This window comes from Furipterus horrens, unplaced genomic scaffold (genome assembly GCF_987537825.1).
Source record: "Furipterus horrens unplaced genomic scaffold, mFurHor1.1.pri manual_scaffold_5, whole genome shotgun sequence".
NCBI classification, from domain to species: domain Eukaryota; kingdom Metazoa; phylum Chordata; class Mammalia; order Chiroptera; family Furipteridae; genus Furipterus; species Furipterus horrens.
Window position 1 is genome coordinate 105,223,935 of NW_028327175.1, and position 16,736 is coordinate 105,240,670.

Sequence of the window (16,736 nt, forward strand, 5' to 3'; positions counted from 1 at the left end):
ACAACATATTTGTTTTAAATACTCATCATATTTTTTTAAGAAACCACCTGCAGTTTGTTAAAGAGACATGCCAGATAAATAGATACATACATATTATAGATCAAGTACATCTGCCCAAGAATAAACTTCAACCCGCTATTAGACTTCAGTAATGGAGAATTTAATTCAAGTCCTGATCTGACCACTGATCAGTTACACAACTTTGGGAAAAGTTATTACCCTATCTTGGAAGTCTCAATTTCCTAGCACTACTTTGATTACATCAGATAAATTTAAAGCCCTGAATCAGGAGGCCCTCAGGCCAATTTGGCCCACAGATGGTTTATGATTATTGCTGTTTGAAGCATGCTTAAAAAAAAAAAAACTTTAGATTAGCTGCCGATATTTCAAATCAGGACATTTCATATAAAAATTTGGATTTCTAGCTACTCTTTAAAAAAAAAAAAAAACAGAAAATCTGGCAGTACTGGTCCCATATTCCTGCTTCACAGCTCTCCTGCGAGAGCTGGGGAGCAGCTAGTCTTCAGATAAGATCCGTGTGTTCCAGTTGGCCACAGTCCCTGCAGCCCACTTCTCTCCTAGCCTCTGTCCACCACTGGACGATGCTCTCTCCAGATACCTGATTCCAAACCTTCCCACAGCCAGGTAAGGGAGACCACCAAGAACTCCAAGGAATCTGGAATCTCAGTGCTCCAAATAAGCTTTAAAGCCACATCAACAAATGTTAAAGAAGAGAAAGTAATGGGAAGAAGCAAATCATTTCACTTCACAAAGATGCTTGGCTGTATCATCAAAACATTTTGTTTCAAGCATTTCCAAAGAGATCTAGTTATGCACAGCAATGTAAGGATGCTTAACACAACTAAAATGTTCACTTAAAAATGGTAAAGATGGCCCTGGCTGATGTGGCTCAATGGATTGAGTACCGGTCTGCAAACCAAAGTGTCGTCAGTTCGAGTCCCAGTCAGAGCACATACCTGGGTTATGGGCCTGGTCCCCAGTTGGGGGTGTGTTGAGAGGCAATCACACATTGATGTTTCTCTCCCTTTCTCCCTCCCTTTCCCTCTCTCTAAAAATAAATAAATTTAAAAATTTTTTAAATGGTAAAGATGATTACAAAGTAAAGTATATGACTTTTAAAAAAGAGAGATCTACGTACTAAACAAGTACCTAAACTGGTTCTTCATTGGTATAGTTGATAAATGATACTAGAATATAAACGGTTAGTTTTCCAGAACCAGAACAAGTAATCAATGAAATGTAAACTTTAAAATGATTAACATGCACAAAGGTATTTAACAAGGAAACTTTTAAACACAAAGAAACCCTTAGGACAAAGGTCATGCCTCTATGAACGTGGGCACTTGAAATTTGATCAGAGGAGTGAGTTAAATCAAAGACTATTTTAACTGGTTTCACACCACTTGTATTTCTTAAAGTGATGGTGAAAAAAGGGATCCAACTGTTGGTGGTTATTATAAACAGACAAGTTTCTGAGCAGTTGCCAAAAAAAGCTCATTCCAAAGGAATTTGCCCTTCTAATAAGGGCAGTTATGTATACAAGAAGCTCAGTTCCTATGTGAGACAATTCAGTAACCTAATTCTTGCCCCAGTTATTCCTTGCCTGGACTATTGCAATTAGCTTCCTAACCATTACCTCAGCTTCCTAATCATTACCTGTTTCCAGCCCCTCCTGGCCCCACTAAGTCTTCCTGACTACAACCAAAGCTTTCTATCCATACATCCATGCATGTATTTATAGATGTATCTACCTGCCCATTCATAAACCCATCCATCCATCATCCACTAGTCTGTCTGTCTATCCATACCCCCACCCGCCCATCCATGCACCAACTCAGGCGTCCATCTACCTGTCCATCCACCCACCCAACCCATCTCCCCACGCGCCACCACATCCACCCATCCATTCCTCCATCCACCCACACACCCATCCATGTCTCTCTTTGCACTTATTTTTTAATAGGTAATACATTTATGTGCTAAACTTTTTCAAACTATACAAAATGTTATACTGTGAAAAACAAGGTTTCTTCCCTGAACTCACAGTTGCCCCTACCCTACCCAAGGGCAAAAGTGCCGTAGCTAACATCTTGTGTATTCTTCTCGATGACCTGCCAAATACAGGGTGTCTACTTTGTTTCCCCAAGAGGGACTTAATGCATGCCTGTTCTTTACCTTACATTTTTTACTTAACTAATAGTAGAAACTGATCTTTACCAGTAACATAGAGCTGCTTTATTCTTGATAGATTAATTTTATTTCTTTTGAACAAAGGATAGAAGTGACAAGCCATCTTGCCATCCTTGTCCCTAATCCCTCAGTTCCTCTCCTGAGAGGCAACCATTATTGGTTTCTTACACATCCTTCCAGAAAATACCTTACGCATATAACAAAATTATATTTTGTTATCAAATGGAAGGACGCTTACTCCATATACTGTTCTGTACCTTGCTTTCCCCACCTTTAATAATAGGTCTTAAAGCTCTCCCCACACCGCACATGAACAGTTTCCTCCTCCTCTGTGTGGTGTTTTATACTCCATTTCATGATGTACTTGACTTTACTTAAGTCTTTTCCTGACTGGGCACTGGGTTGCTCTTACAAACAATGCAGCAGTGAAAATATAACTGGCAAGTGCCTCACATTACACAAGAACAAGCATATTTGTAAGATCATGTTTCATTTTTTAGAAGTGAACCTGCTGGTCACGAAGTGCACATATTTAAAATTTAGACAGATACTACCCCCCAAGTGAATGATCAATTTATACTCTACCTAATAAAATACAAAGGCAACTACATCCCTGACCACGGCATATTATGCTCTTACGGTTGTCCTGATTTTTCCCTTTGCCCCCCTCCACCCAGCAACCCCCACTCCCTCAGATGACCCTCCCACCACTGTTCATATCCATTTCCTATACTGTACTTTACATCCCCACGGCTATTCTATAACTGTTTATTTATACTTCTTTTTCTTTTTTTTCGGCCAGAGTTACTATTCTCCCCTCGTCCCTCTCTGCCCTCCAGCAATAAACGCCCCCCCTTAGTTCATGTCCATGGGTCATGAGTATAAGTTCTTTGGCTTCTCCATTACCAATACCGTTCTTAACTTCCCCCTATTTTGTTCCTACCAATTACGCTTCTTATCCTGCACCTTTTCCCATTTCTCCCCCTTTCTCTCTCTTCCTCCTCCTAACTGATAACCCTCCAAATGATCTACGTACCTACAATTCTGTTCCTGTTCTGGTTGTTTACTCAATTTGTTTTTGTTCTTTGTTTTTTAGACTCCGTTGTTGATAGTTTTGAGTTTGTTGTCATTTTAACGTTCATAGTTTTGAACGTTTTTAAAATGTCCCTTTTTCTTAAATAAGTCCCTTTAACATTTCATATAATAAGAGCTTAGTGGTGATATATTCCTTTTGCTTTACCTTGTCTGGGAAGCACTTTATTTGCCCTTTGATTCAAAATGATAGCTTTGCTGGATACAGTAATCTTGGTTGTAGGTCCTTGCTTTTCATCACTTTGAATACTTCTTGCCAGTCCCTTCTTGCCTGCAGCGTGTCTTTTGAGAAATCAGCTGAGTCTTATGGGAACTACTTTGTAGGAAACTCTTCTTTTCTCTTGCTGCTTTTAAGATTCTCTATCTTTAACCTTTGTCATTTTAATTATGATGTGTTCTGGTGTGGTCCTCTTTGGGTCCAGTTTGTTTGGGACTCTTTGTGCTTCCTAGACTTGTATGTCTATTTCCTTCACCAAATTAGGGAAGTTTTCTTTCATTATTTTTTCAAATAAATTTTCAATTTCTTGCTCTTCCACTTCTTCATCTAGCACCCTTATGATTCGGACATTGGTAAGTTTAAAATTGTCCCAGAGTTTCCTAATTCTCTCCTTGTTTTTTTGCATTCTTGTTTCTTCTTTTTGTTCTGGTTGAATGTTTATTTCTTCCTTTTGTTCCAAATCATTGATTTGAATCCCAGCTTCCTTCCCTTCCCTGTTGGTTCCCTATAAATTTATCTTTATTTCATTTTGTGTAACCTTCATTTCTTCCTTTTTTTTTCTATACTCTATGAGTTCTCCAAGCATCTTAATCACCAGCATTTTGAACTCTGCATCTGAGAGATTGGCTTTCTCCATTTCCTATAATTCTTTTTCTGGTGTTTTTTTCTATTCTCTCATTGGGGCCATATTTCTTTACTTCTCAATTTGGCAGCCTCCCTGTGTTTGTTTCTTGTATTAGGTAGAGCTGCTTTTACTCCATGTTAATAGCATGGCCTATGTAGCAAAGGCACCTGTAGATTGTGTGGCGTGGAGCCTTCGATAATTGCCAGGGTGGGGCCACCCGCTTCACCACATTGTGGTTCTCCGTGTGGTGGGGAGCTCATAGAGGAGACAATGCCTGCTGCCTGGCTTCTGGTGATTTGCCTGGCACTCGCCCCATCTCCAGTCACTTCAGCCACTTCCCATATGCAATTAGTGCCCTTCCAGTTGCTGTCCTTGGGTTTGCATACATCCTAAGACCATGCAGGCCCTTTAAGTGGTGAAAATCCTGCATTTCTTCTGCTACCCTAACCCCTACTGGTTTTTACAGCCAAAGGTAATGGGGATTTATCATCCCGGTGCTGGATCCCTGGGCTGTGCAGTCTGACCTGGGGCTGGCATTGCTTGCTCCCAAGGTATTCCTCCCGATTTTTAACCACCACATGTGGATGTGGGGCCATCTATTCCACTGCAGCCACCATCTGTCCCCTTGTCAAAACCACACCACCTCTCCGCCCCATCTCGGTGACTCCACCTCTCCTACCCATCTAAATGAACGTGACTTCTTTAAATCCTTGGTTGTAAGACTTCCATATAGCTCAATTTTCTGATGGTTCTGGTAGTTATTTGTTTTTGAGATTTAGTTGTAATTCTTTCTATAGTTGCGTGAGAAGGCAAAGCATGTCTACCCATGCTTCCAACTTGACCAGAAGTCCCTTATTTGTACTTAACCCCCTCACCTCCTCACTCATCCCCTACACTCCCTTCCCCTCTGGCAACCATAAAAATGATCTCCATCCATGATTCTGTCTCTGCTCTTCTTGTTTGTTTAGTTTTTTAGATTCAATTGTTGATAAGATATGTATTTGTTACCATTTTGTTGTTCATAGTTTTGATCTTCTTTTTCTTAAATAAATCCCTTTAACATTTCAGATAATAAGGGCTTGGTGATGATGAACTCCTTTAGCTTTACCTTGTCTGGGAAGCACTTTATCTGCCCTTCCATTCTAAATTATAGCTCTGCTGGATGGAGTAATCTTGGTTGTAGGTCCTTGCTTTTCATCACTTTGATACTTCTTGCCAGTCCCTTCTTGCCTGCAAAGTTTCTTTTGAGATATCAACTGATAATCTTATAGAAACCCCTTTGTAGGTTACTCTCTTCTTTCTCCTGCTGCTTTTAAGATTCTCTCTTTATCTTTAACTTTTGGCATTTTAAATTATGATGTGTCTTGGAGTGGGCCTCTTTGCATCCATCTTGTTTGGGATTCTTTGTGCTTCCTGGACTTGCATGGCTATATCTTTCACCAAATTAGGGATGTTTTCCTTCATTATTTTTTCAAATAATTTCCAATTTCTTGCTCTTTCTCTTCTCCTTCTGGCACCCCCATGATGCAACTGTTGGTCCTCTGGAATTGTCCCACAGGCTGCTTATACTATCCTCATTGGGGGGGGGGGGTCTTTTTCCTTCTTGTTGTTCTGATTGGTTGTTTTTTGCTTCCTTATGTTCCAAATCACTGATTTCATTCTTGGCTTCATCCATTGTACTGCTATTTCCCTGTAAATTGTTCTTTAATTAGTGTAACCTCTGTTTCTGACTGGATCCTTTTTATGCCATTGAGGTCCTCACTAAGTTCCTTGAGTATCCCTTTAACAAATATTTTGAATTCTGCATCTGATAGAGTGCTCATCTCCATTTTGTTTAATTCTTTTTCTGGAGTTTTTAATCTGTTCTTTCATTTGAGACATGTATTTTGTCTCTTCTTTTTGGCAGCCTCCCTGTACTTGTTTCTATATTATTAGGTAGAGCTGCTATGACTCCCTGTCTTGGTAGTGTGGCCTAATGTAGTAGGTGTCCTGTAGGGTCCAGTGGCACAGCCTCCCCTATCACCCAAGGTGGGTACTTGAGGTGCGCCTTTTGTGTGGGCTGAGTACACACCCCTTTTATAGTTGACCCTTGGTTGCTGTTGTGAAATCAATGGGAGGGATTTACCCAGGCCAGTCAGCTGCAAGGACTGGCTGTAACCCTGACCACCAACCTCCACCCTCCGTAGAGGATCAGCTGTGCGGGGGGCACGGTGGTGCTCCAACGTGGTCTGTAGCTTCCACTGGGTGTGTAGGCTCTGGGGTTTCCCAGGGTGCAGGCCAAGGTCAGCCCCCACCGGTGTTATCCTGGAGTCACCCTGCCCAAGCTATAAAGCAATCTGAGACGGTTGCTACTTGTGCTGGGCGAGGAGATTCCTAGGCAAAGCCAGGTTATGGACTGACCTAGTGTCAGGCCTAGGGCTTACTAAGACCAGTTGTTGCTTGTTTGAGAGGATTTAGGAATTTGTGAAGCTTGAGCCAAGACCAGTCATTCATATGGAAAAGCAGCTTGAGTGGGCCCATAAACCGGGTGGGGTCGAGTCTCGGGGATCTCCAAGGCAGGTGAAACAGTGTTAGCCTGGCTGATGGAGTCTCAGATATGGCACCAGCTTGCTGGCTCTGTGGGGGGAGGGTTTAGAAAAGGGACAATGGCCTCTGCTTGCCTTGATGCCAGGTATCTCAGTTTGCCCCTCTATGCCACTGGTGCCTTCCAAGCTGCTACTCTGGTGCTGGAGCTCAGAGGGAGTGAGTCTGAGTATGTGAGTCCGTGTGTGGGTTCTTTAAGAGGGGCTGCTTCGGGCTCCAGCAATTTATTCCACTGACTAAGTCTCTGCCTCTTATTGCAGCCAGAAGTTGTGCACACTTATTTTCCTGGCACTGGAACCCTGGGCTGAGGGGCCTGGTGTGGGTTGGGACTCCTCACTCCTGACCTACCCCTCCCCAATTTTTTTCCACCCCATGTGGGTGAGGGACCAACCTATTCCACGTCTGCACCTGTGACCAGCCTGGATGAATGTGGTTTAATTCCGTAGTTGTCAGACTCCCATTCAACTTGATTTCTGACAGTTCTGAGCAATGTTGTTCTGTATTTTAGTTGTAATTTTGATGTGGTTGGGCGAAGAGGCCAGCCATGCCGGCCTACGCCACCATCTTGACCAGAAGTCTCCCCTAAAAGCTTTTAATGGCAGAAAATGTCTCACTGTAGCTTAGCTCTCTTTTCTCTTTATGCTCAGTGAAATAGAAGATATTGCCATATGAGTTTAAAAGCAGTCCCTACTCAGAGGAAAATGCATAGACTTAAATACATGTGTTAATATATGGGACAGATCTGATTGCGGTGTCCCCTCTGGGTAACAACTTCCAATGGCTCCTTATTACCTCTGAGAGCTGATCCTTGCTATGGTTCATGAGGCCGTCCACATTCAAGCTCCATCTGTTTCTTCTGCAATTTCTCCTGTCCTTTTCCACAATGTGTCCACTGAGGTATTCACCCAAATAAGCATTTTCCAAGCATGTGTCTGGCACTGCTCAAGGCACTGGAGACTCAGGAAAGCCATGATCCCTGGCCTTCAAAGCATTCCCCAGCTGCTAGTCAAATTAATGGTTCTTTAGCATACCTCTTGCTAGATGCTCTCCCTACAGGTCTTTCCATCATAACAAACTCCTATTCATCCTTCAAAACCCAACTCAGGTACTTCCTTTAAGAAGCCTCCTCACTCCCCAAACCATCAGGCCCCCTTATTCCCCTTCCCCTCTGCAACAGTTTTCTTACATGTCTGTCAATATCTATATCCTGCAAGGAAGGGTCTCTGTGTCACATCCATGCTGTATTTTTATTTAACCACCATCCTCCTACCCATCAAGTCCCCAGACGTTATTATGCAAACAGGTAAGCCAAGCCATGCCTTTTCTCTCTGGCATTATTTCTCACTTTACTTTTTTAAAAAATAAAAATTCACCCTGGCTGATGTGGCTCAGAGGACTGAGTGCCAGCCTTGAAACCAAAGGGTCACTGGTTTGATTCCCAGTCAGGGCACATGTCCGGGTTGCAGGCCAAGTTCCTAGTTGGGGATGTGCAAGAGGCAACCACACATAGATGTTTCTCTCCCTCTCTTTCTCCCTCCCTTCCCCTCTCTCTAAAAATAAATAGTCTTTAAAAGAAATAACAATTCATTCAAGTACAATCTAGCACTGACCCCTGACCTCGTGTGAACCTGGACAGGTTACTTAACTATACATAGCAGATACTGATAACAATAATCCCCACTGTTACCACCAGCACTGCCCAAAGTCAGGAAGCTTTAAGGACACAGAAAAGCTCAAGTTAAGAAGTGAGCAAGAGGAAATGGGAGAGCATCTAAGGACACGGGATTCCAGAATAAGAGGTCAGAGAACACTTAGCAAAGGAAGGCGCTTACTCTTCAGAGGGCAGCTTCCTGCTTAAAGCCAGATGGCCAACCCTGACCAAGAGGGCAGAGATGGAGGGAAGAGGAAGGATGGGGCATGTGGAAAGGGGAAATGCAATTGTGAACATGAACTTCACTGCTGCAGAATGCAACCAACACAGGCCATCCCACCCCCAGTCCCGACATGGCCTCAGTCACTGCTCCTACCACAGCCAACGGTGGCCCTGACCACAACTGTCACGGTAGTGAAGATAAGAATATTGGGGACCTCCTGCATGTCCCTCGCTGGCTGGGACCTTGATGCCTCCGCTATCCAAACTCCCAGAGACAAGCAGCGTGGCCCTCTCTATTTGGGGTTTCTGGAGGAAACAGCAAATGCTGAAGACCATTATAAGGCTTAAGGAAGGATGATTCACTGAGTCTGCTGATTACTCACTACCCCCGACCCCAGGGAGGACAGTCACCCCCAGCTTTCTTTTCAGGTGCTCAGCCTCTGACTCCACGGAACTTCAGAAACCAAGCTGATCGAACCTCCGCTTTCTGATTCTGTCCATCAGCCCATCTTCCAGAAAATAAAATTCAGCCCCAGGGAATATAAGTCCAGGAAACAGGCACTAGCACTGGCCCAGGCACTGCACTCGAGGGAACCTGGCCCAAGGTCATCTTAACAGAAAAAGTGCACCCCAGAGTCCCCTGACTGAGGCTTCTCATCACAGGTCACCTCCACAGCTTAGTCATCTCCTATATCCTCCATCCGTCAGCCCTAATATTCAGGATCTGGGGAGCAAGTCCAAATCTGCTTGGACTATGAGCTTCGGGAGTTTATGAAATTTCTTTGGGTGGTGCCCTCTCATCCCCTTCTCTCTGGGCAGAATAATGACAACCCACACGTTCTGAGCACTGATCTAAGTTTCTCACGGATAGGACCCTACTCAGTTCTCACAACAAGAGGCACTGCTGTTATCCCCATCTCACAGATAAGAAAAGTGAGGCACCAGGAAATAAGACATCTTCCCAAAGGCCATGCTGCAGTGGGTCAATGGTCCCTACCGCAAACTCCATGTGCATTTTCCCTTCTCTGGCAACATCCCCTGGCTCTTGTCAATAAACAAACCCTCCACTCTCAGCCACACACTAAGGACAAAGCTCTAGGGGTGAGCCCTCATTAGCATCAGCCAATCAGCAGAGTCCTTTACGCACATGATTGTGATTAGTTCAAGAATGGGCGCTTGACCTACGCGGAGCCAATCACAGCAAGAACACAGCTTCTCTTGTCCCCAGAGATACAGGGTGAAGGTGTGGGGTTTACAGGTGTCTCAGCCATTTGCAAGAAGCACCAAGGGCTGGGAGGGAAAAGGAAGGGAAGTACCACCACGGCAAGTGTGAGAATGAAGCTGACATCACAAAAGATGGATATGAAAGAAACTGGTGCTTAGTGTCACTGTGGGCTGCTGAAGCGAGCTACACCTGCAGCCCGCCCTCCCACTGGACTTCCCAATAAATTTGCTTTACTGTTTATACAAGTTGAAAATGAATCTGCTTTCACGATACAAAGCATCCTAGTAATATAAGTTCTGATCTACTGTATCTGTCCCCTTGTCCCTTTTCTTACATATCCAGCATTCTTCTCTATTTATTCACTGTGCGACCTTAGACAAGTTACTCAATCTCTCTGAGCCTCATCTATGACTAAGGCTAAGAATATCTATCTCCTAAAGCTATTCTAAAGAATTAATAAAATTATATACACACATGGTCCAGCTCAGTACCATATATTAACATTCAATAAAGAGCTATTAACAGTCACCATAATTCTGTCAGTAATAAAAATAAATGAAGTTTATAGCACTATAATCTTAATTTGATAATCTCATATTATTGTCGATAACAGTACCACCTTGCTTTACTTGAGCAATCTTCATGATCACCAAAAGGGAGGTTGTTTTTATCCCCATTTAGTAGATGAGGAAACTGAGACACAGAGAAGTCAAATAACTTGCCTAAAATCACACAGCTTAACAGTGATGAGGTTGGGGCTCAAATCTACGAAGCCTGATTATTGAGTTCCCCTAATACCCATGCTGGCTCCTAGTGATGGATAATGTATAAATTTTAACAGGGCTTTCTGGAGCACGTGGTTTTGCTCATGAGAAATCTGGGCCAAGAGATTTGAGTCCTCAAACCACCACCAAGTTCAGAACCAGTTACCTGTATTTGTTACACATTACCATAAATGCAGCTCCTTAACACAATTTTTTATCATACCATTCTAGAGGTCAGAAATCTGACATGGGTCTCACCGGGTCAAAATCAAGCTGTGAGCAGGGCTGTGTTCCTTCTGAAGACTATAAGGGAGACTCCATTTCTTTGGCTTTTCCAGCTTCTAGAGGCCCCTCACATCCCTGGGCTCGTGGCCCCTTCTTTCGCCTTCAAACATCGGCCAAGTCCTTCTCATGCTGCCATCTCTCTGGTTTTCTCTCTCCTGCCTCCCTCTTCCACTTACAAGGACCCTCATGATGACCTTGGGCCCACCCAGATAATCCAGGATAATCTCCCTTCTCAAGGTCAGCCAGTGAGCAAACTCAATTCCATCTGCAGTCTTCGCACCCTCTGACGTGTAACCTGACATATTCACAGACTCCAGGGATTAGGTCTTAGACATCATACCCCCTCAGTTTGACACTGGTCCACCCTAAGCAGTCTATGACATCCCAAGGGAACCATCACTCCTCTCAGCAGGATCAGATTCAGAAGCTACCAGAATCCTGCCAGGTATAGGAAAGAAGTGGCCCTGGGCAGGCCCAAGATGTGGCCTCATGCCAAGTGACCCTGATGCTGACTGGCCCTCTCAGCTCAGTCATGCTTCAGCCAGAGGCTCTGTGGTGCTCCCTCCACCCCTGCTGCTCCGGCCTGGCTAATACAGCTTCCAGAGGGGCATGTGCCTGGGGCCTGCAGGGAGACAAGGCAAAGAGCCCGGCCCGGGACCCAGCCAGCACAGGAGAGGAGGACAGGTGGACAACAGTCAGGGGATGTGATTATGAAGAGGAACTGCTGCTCAGTGTCGCCAATGACTGGGAGCCAGAGTTGCTCTGACACGATTTAGAAACAAGGGAGGCCCTACTGTTCACCTGGCATTCCACTGGGGTCTCAACATCAATTTTCCAATTCAATCATCTCAGTAACTTGCAACAGTTGGGTTCCTACCCTCAGGGGACAATTATTTATCAGGACACTGCTATGTACTAGTACTATTTGAAGGTAAATAAAAAGTTTTCACTCTCACAGTTTCAGTGTATGGTAAGGGAGATACTGAACAGGCAAACACATTATATGTATGTCTCACGGCAACAAGTACCCTGTAAAGGAATAAAGGAGGCAGAGAATAATAGTGGGAGGTGGGTGCTATTTTTACATCAGATGGACAGAAAAGGCCTCTGGGTCAAGATGACACTTGAGCAAAGACCTGAAGGAAATGAAGAAGCACATGCCACCTTCCTCCACTGATGGAAATGAAAAATGTGAGGGTGAATTAAGGTTCTTAATAGCACATGCCAGGGCTGAGCTCAGTGTTTTACCTCTCATTCAGTCCTCAAGAGCAAATCTGGGAGGTTGGCACTATAATTAACCCATTTTACAAGTATAAAAACTGAGGCCCAGTCGCTAACCTGCAAGCCGCACACACAGCCAGGAAATTGAAACCAAGTGTAGGTGCCTCTATATACATAGAAAATGCACTGGTTCCATTTTTTGTTCATCACATACATGTACTACTGGCCCCTTTAAAATCAGCATTAAAGGGTATGCAGATGCTGGACTAGGTAGTGCAATTTTCTTAGAAGGAGACAAGAAAAACAAAAGCTAACAGTGATTATCTCCAGGGGGTAAGGTTGAAGCTGGTAAGAGGAAGCAACTATTAGTTTTTGTTTTATTGTCTTTTGTACTGTTTGCATTTTTGACTCTGTATGTTTTCCCCTAAAATAATAATAACAAAACAAGCTCACCCTTTAAATAAATAAATAGCAGCAGCAGGAAATTTCTTAATGCTGAACTGGGAACAAAGACAAAACACACATTTATTGGGTGCCTTTTAACAGCAGTATTTGCCAGGCCAGACACAGTGCTCTTTTCTAAGCATGAGTCCACTTAAACTTCACAACATCCCTAATAAGTCAAGACTATTATAACTCCCCATTTTCAGGGGAGGACTCTGAGGCCCAGAGAAGTTATGGACTTGCTCAGTCAGACTCACAGGATCAGGAAGAGGCAGAGCCGGGATCTGAACCCACAGAGTACGACACTGAGCCTTAACTCCTGGGCTCCACCACCTATCAGCCATGTGGTTGGAACTCTTAAGGGCTTTGCAAAGTTAATGGCCTCACCACTGTTCAGGCTGAGACTGCTTGGAAGGCAACATTCTCTGAGGCAGGGCAGCAATTAAATATCCTCAGGCCTTAGGGATTCCAAGTTTATCTGTGCAAAGTGAAGAAGCAACGGTTCATACTCAGACACAGAGTCTACATCTCCTCCTACCCATCTACCCAGTGTGAGCAATACAAGGTGATGCTTAAGAACACAATGTGCAAGGTCTATGTTTGCAGCCAGAAAATTTTTTGTCTTGAGGGGCATCTTTGACCTCTACCCAATAGATGCCAGGACCACACATCAAGTTTAATCCTTCCAAACAACTCAGAAAGGTAGGTAGTATAATTAAACCCATTTTATAGATACAGAAACTGAGATCACATAACCTGCAAGCAGCATACCCAGCCAGTTCTGACAAACAAAAATGTCTCCATACCCTGCCAAATGTGCCCTGGAGGAAAAATTGCCCCCACCACCCTAATGCCCTCACCAGGCCTTGATTTCTTCCTCTGTGAAATGAGACTAATTCTAGGATCCACCTATTACAGAATAGCCAGGAGGGTTTCCAGCTTGCATTCCAGACCAAGACAATGGTTAATAGACATAAGCACAGGGCTTCTTTCATTCATTCATTCATTCATACAATAACTATTTATTGAGTACCTACCATGTTCCAATGTCTGGGCTAATCATGGGGCTATGGAGATAAATCAAACACAGTCTCTGCCCTTGAAAGACTCACAGTCCACTAAAGATAAAAGGTCTCAAATAAAAACAAAACTACAAAGGGCAAATAAAAAGGGAAGGGTGTTGGAACAGAAAGTATCAGGGGAAGGTGACATTTTAGCAAAGACTAAAAGGGTCAGGAGAAGCCAGCCATGCAGAGACAAGAGTGGGTATCGTCTTTTCAGAAAGGAAGTGCGTGCCCTGGCCAGTGTGGCTCAGTTGGTTGGAACGACATCCCATAAACCAAAAGGATGTGGGTTTGACCCCCAGTCAGGGCACATGCCTAGGTTACGGCTTGGTCCCTGGTCAGGGCATGCACTAGAGGCAACTAATCAATGTTTCTTTCCTTCTCTAAAATCAATAAGTATGTCCTTGGGTGAGGATTTTAAAAAAAGAAGACGAAAGTAAGGGCGGAAGGGAGAGAAAGGAGGAAGGGAATAAATAAAATGAATATAAACAACCAAGAGTGAGGATCCCATTGCCAGAGTGCCTGAGTCACACTACTAGTTTCCTCTTGACCTTCAGAAAATTAGCTAATCTCTTCCACCCTGGTCTCTCTCGTGTGCAAACAGAATTAATAATGGAACCTACTACACATGCCTGGACTACAGGGTTAAGTGCTTAGCTTGCCCAGAGCTGCCTAACAAGGGCTGGGGTGGGCAGGATGCAGAGAGGGCTGCTGGCTCTGCATCACCAGCCATTTTGCAGAGTGCAAACACGTGGGGCTGGTACGCGGGCTAATAACAGTGGTAACAGGAATAATTAGGTGGCAGCTCCTCCAAAGCACTGCCTGTTTGCCGGGACTGTATCCCAGTGTAATGCGGATCGTTACATCTCACCATCAGAGCCCCCCTCTGAGGTGGGTACTATCTTATTCCCATTTTAGAGAAGGACACAGAAGCAAACAGAGGTAAGAAGACTTGCTGGAAGGTACAGGGGCAGGGCCTGGTGGAGGCGGGCTCCAGAGCCCCAGCAAACTCTTCTGCAAAGCAGGGGAAGGAGAGCTGCAGGGCACAGCCAAGTGCTGGGCTGCTGAGGAGGGACGCAGGGCGAGGCAACAGGCCATTTATAAAGCCACAGTCAAAAGCAACCCAGATGTCAAATCCCCTGCAAAGGAAAGCTAAGAAAAGGAAGCTGGAAGGCTGCTATCATGTCGGGGGACCTGCTGGGCTTCTGGACACTAATCCTGTTTACAGAACCAGCATGGGCTTTCATTCCCCCACCATAGTCCTGAAAGGGATCCCGTGAAAGGTCAAGCAGCCCTGGACACAGTGGGAGCAGGACAGCCAGTGAGCAATGTTGCCTGCCCACTGCTGAGCTGAGTTGCAACTTTCTCTCACCCTCTGACTCACCAGAATAAAACCCAGAAATAGGGGCTGGGGGCAGTAGCCATACCTGATCCCGAGCACCCAGAAAGGCAGGGCATGGCCCTGCCCAGGCAAAAGCCCCAAATCCTTACTGGATCCTCACACTCAGAATACAGAATTGAACACTTTTGTGAGAAAAGGGGCAAGAATTACATGCAAAACCAAGACACCTGTCTTAACAGGACTCCCAGTGCCCAGAGGAAGACAGCCTCAGCTGCCTATCACAAGTACCCAGGTGTCAGCGGACTGCAGCTTGATCCAACCTGCCCTGGACACTCATCTGGGTCCTTCCCTACAGAGCACACACCACCTTTGCATTCTCCAGCCAGCCCCAACCCCTAGCAGAGTTCAGTTCATTTCTATCCACTTCCTCTTCTTTTATCAGATTCTGGAGCTTCACCAAATCCTCCATTAGGTCATGTTCCAGGGACTTGTGAGGACTCAGGCATGTGCCAAGCACAGGAATACTTCTGGGGACACAGAAGTAGGTAGAACTGACAGCATTCCTTCATTTATGGAGCATCACTTCCAGGTGTGAGGACCTAACACTGAACAAAGGGCCTGCCCTCCTGGAGATGACAGCCTGACAAGACCAAGACTAAACAAGATAGAAGATAGATAGATTGGGGTGGGGGGTGGGGGGTTATGATTTTAAAAGGCTCAGAGAAGTGAGAAGACCTCCCCAAAAAGATATATTGGTTGAAGGAAACGAGGGGGTAAGGCACCTGAGGGAAGAATCATGAAGGACAGTAGCAGAAACAGCAAGTGCAAAGGCCCTGAGGTAGGACCATGCCTGGCATTTTGGAACAATAATAGAGAGGCCAACATGACTCAACAGTAATGGGAGATAAAGTCAGGGAGAAAGGTGGGGGCCAGGCAGGGAGAGACTGTGTAAGACTCACAGGCCATTGTAGGGATTTTGACTTTCACTCGTGACTTGGGGACCATAGATTTGATGCGCCATCATCTTATTTATGTTTTCACATATGGTTCTCAACCTAAGGTAGGTTCCCCATCTCCACCACCACTAGGGGACATTTGACAACATTTGGAGACATTTTTGATATCACTACTGGGGTGAGGGTGGGGGGTGGAGGCTCTCACCAGTAAAGGCCAGGGATGCTGCTAAACACCCACAATGCACAGGACAGCCCCCACATCAGCCCCACATGTCAACAGTGCTGAGGCTGAGAAACTATTTTCCCAGAATCCCAGCCCTTACCAAGTTGAGGTCCATATGCCCCACGAGCAGCCCTCTTCAGGCAGATGGGAGTGCCAGCTCCTCATCGCGTGACACTAGGTAAGCAACTAAGCCTCAGATTCCAAATCCGTAAAATGGGAACACTACTGAGATGATGCAAATACACACTTAATTAAGTATGAGCCAGAGCACACAGTAGGTGCTCAATAAATGTCACTGCTATTATTGTACTTACTTCTAGATCCATCTCTTGCTATGTCCCTTCCACATTTCCAGCCTCACCAAATGATTTTTCACCTGACAAAGGTGTTTTGAACCTGTTATTTTGTGCCAGGAGCTATGCTGGCCAGGTGCAGTAGGCAGAAGAGTCCCAAAGGTGTCCACATCCCCTTCCCCAGAATGGATAAGTGTGTTACCTTACATGGCAAAACAGACAGACACTGCAGATGTGATTCAGGTAAGGCTCTGGAGATAAGAGATCATCCTGGATTATCCAGGTGGGACCCCAGGACCCAGGGGAGAAAGGGAGCAG

At 44.8% G+C, this 16,736-nt stretch overlaps 1 protein-coding gene across 1 annotated transcript in view; it reads right to left on the bottom strand.

Moving 5' to 3' along the window:
* ABCC1 (ATP binding cassette subfamily C member 1 (ABCC1 blood group)) overlaps positions 1-16,736 on the bottom strand; it is a 145,805-nt gene that overhangs the window by 106,863 nt on the left and 22,206 nt on the right. The window lies entirely within an intron of this gene.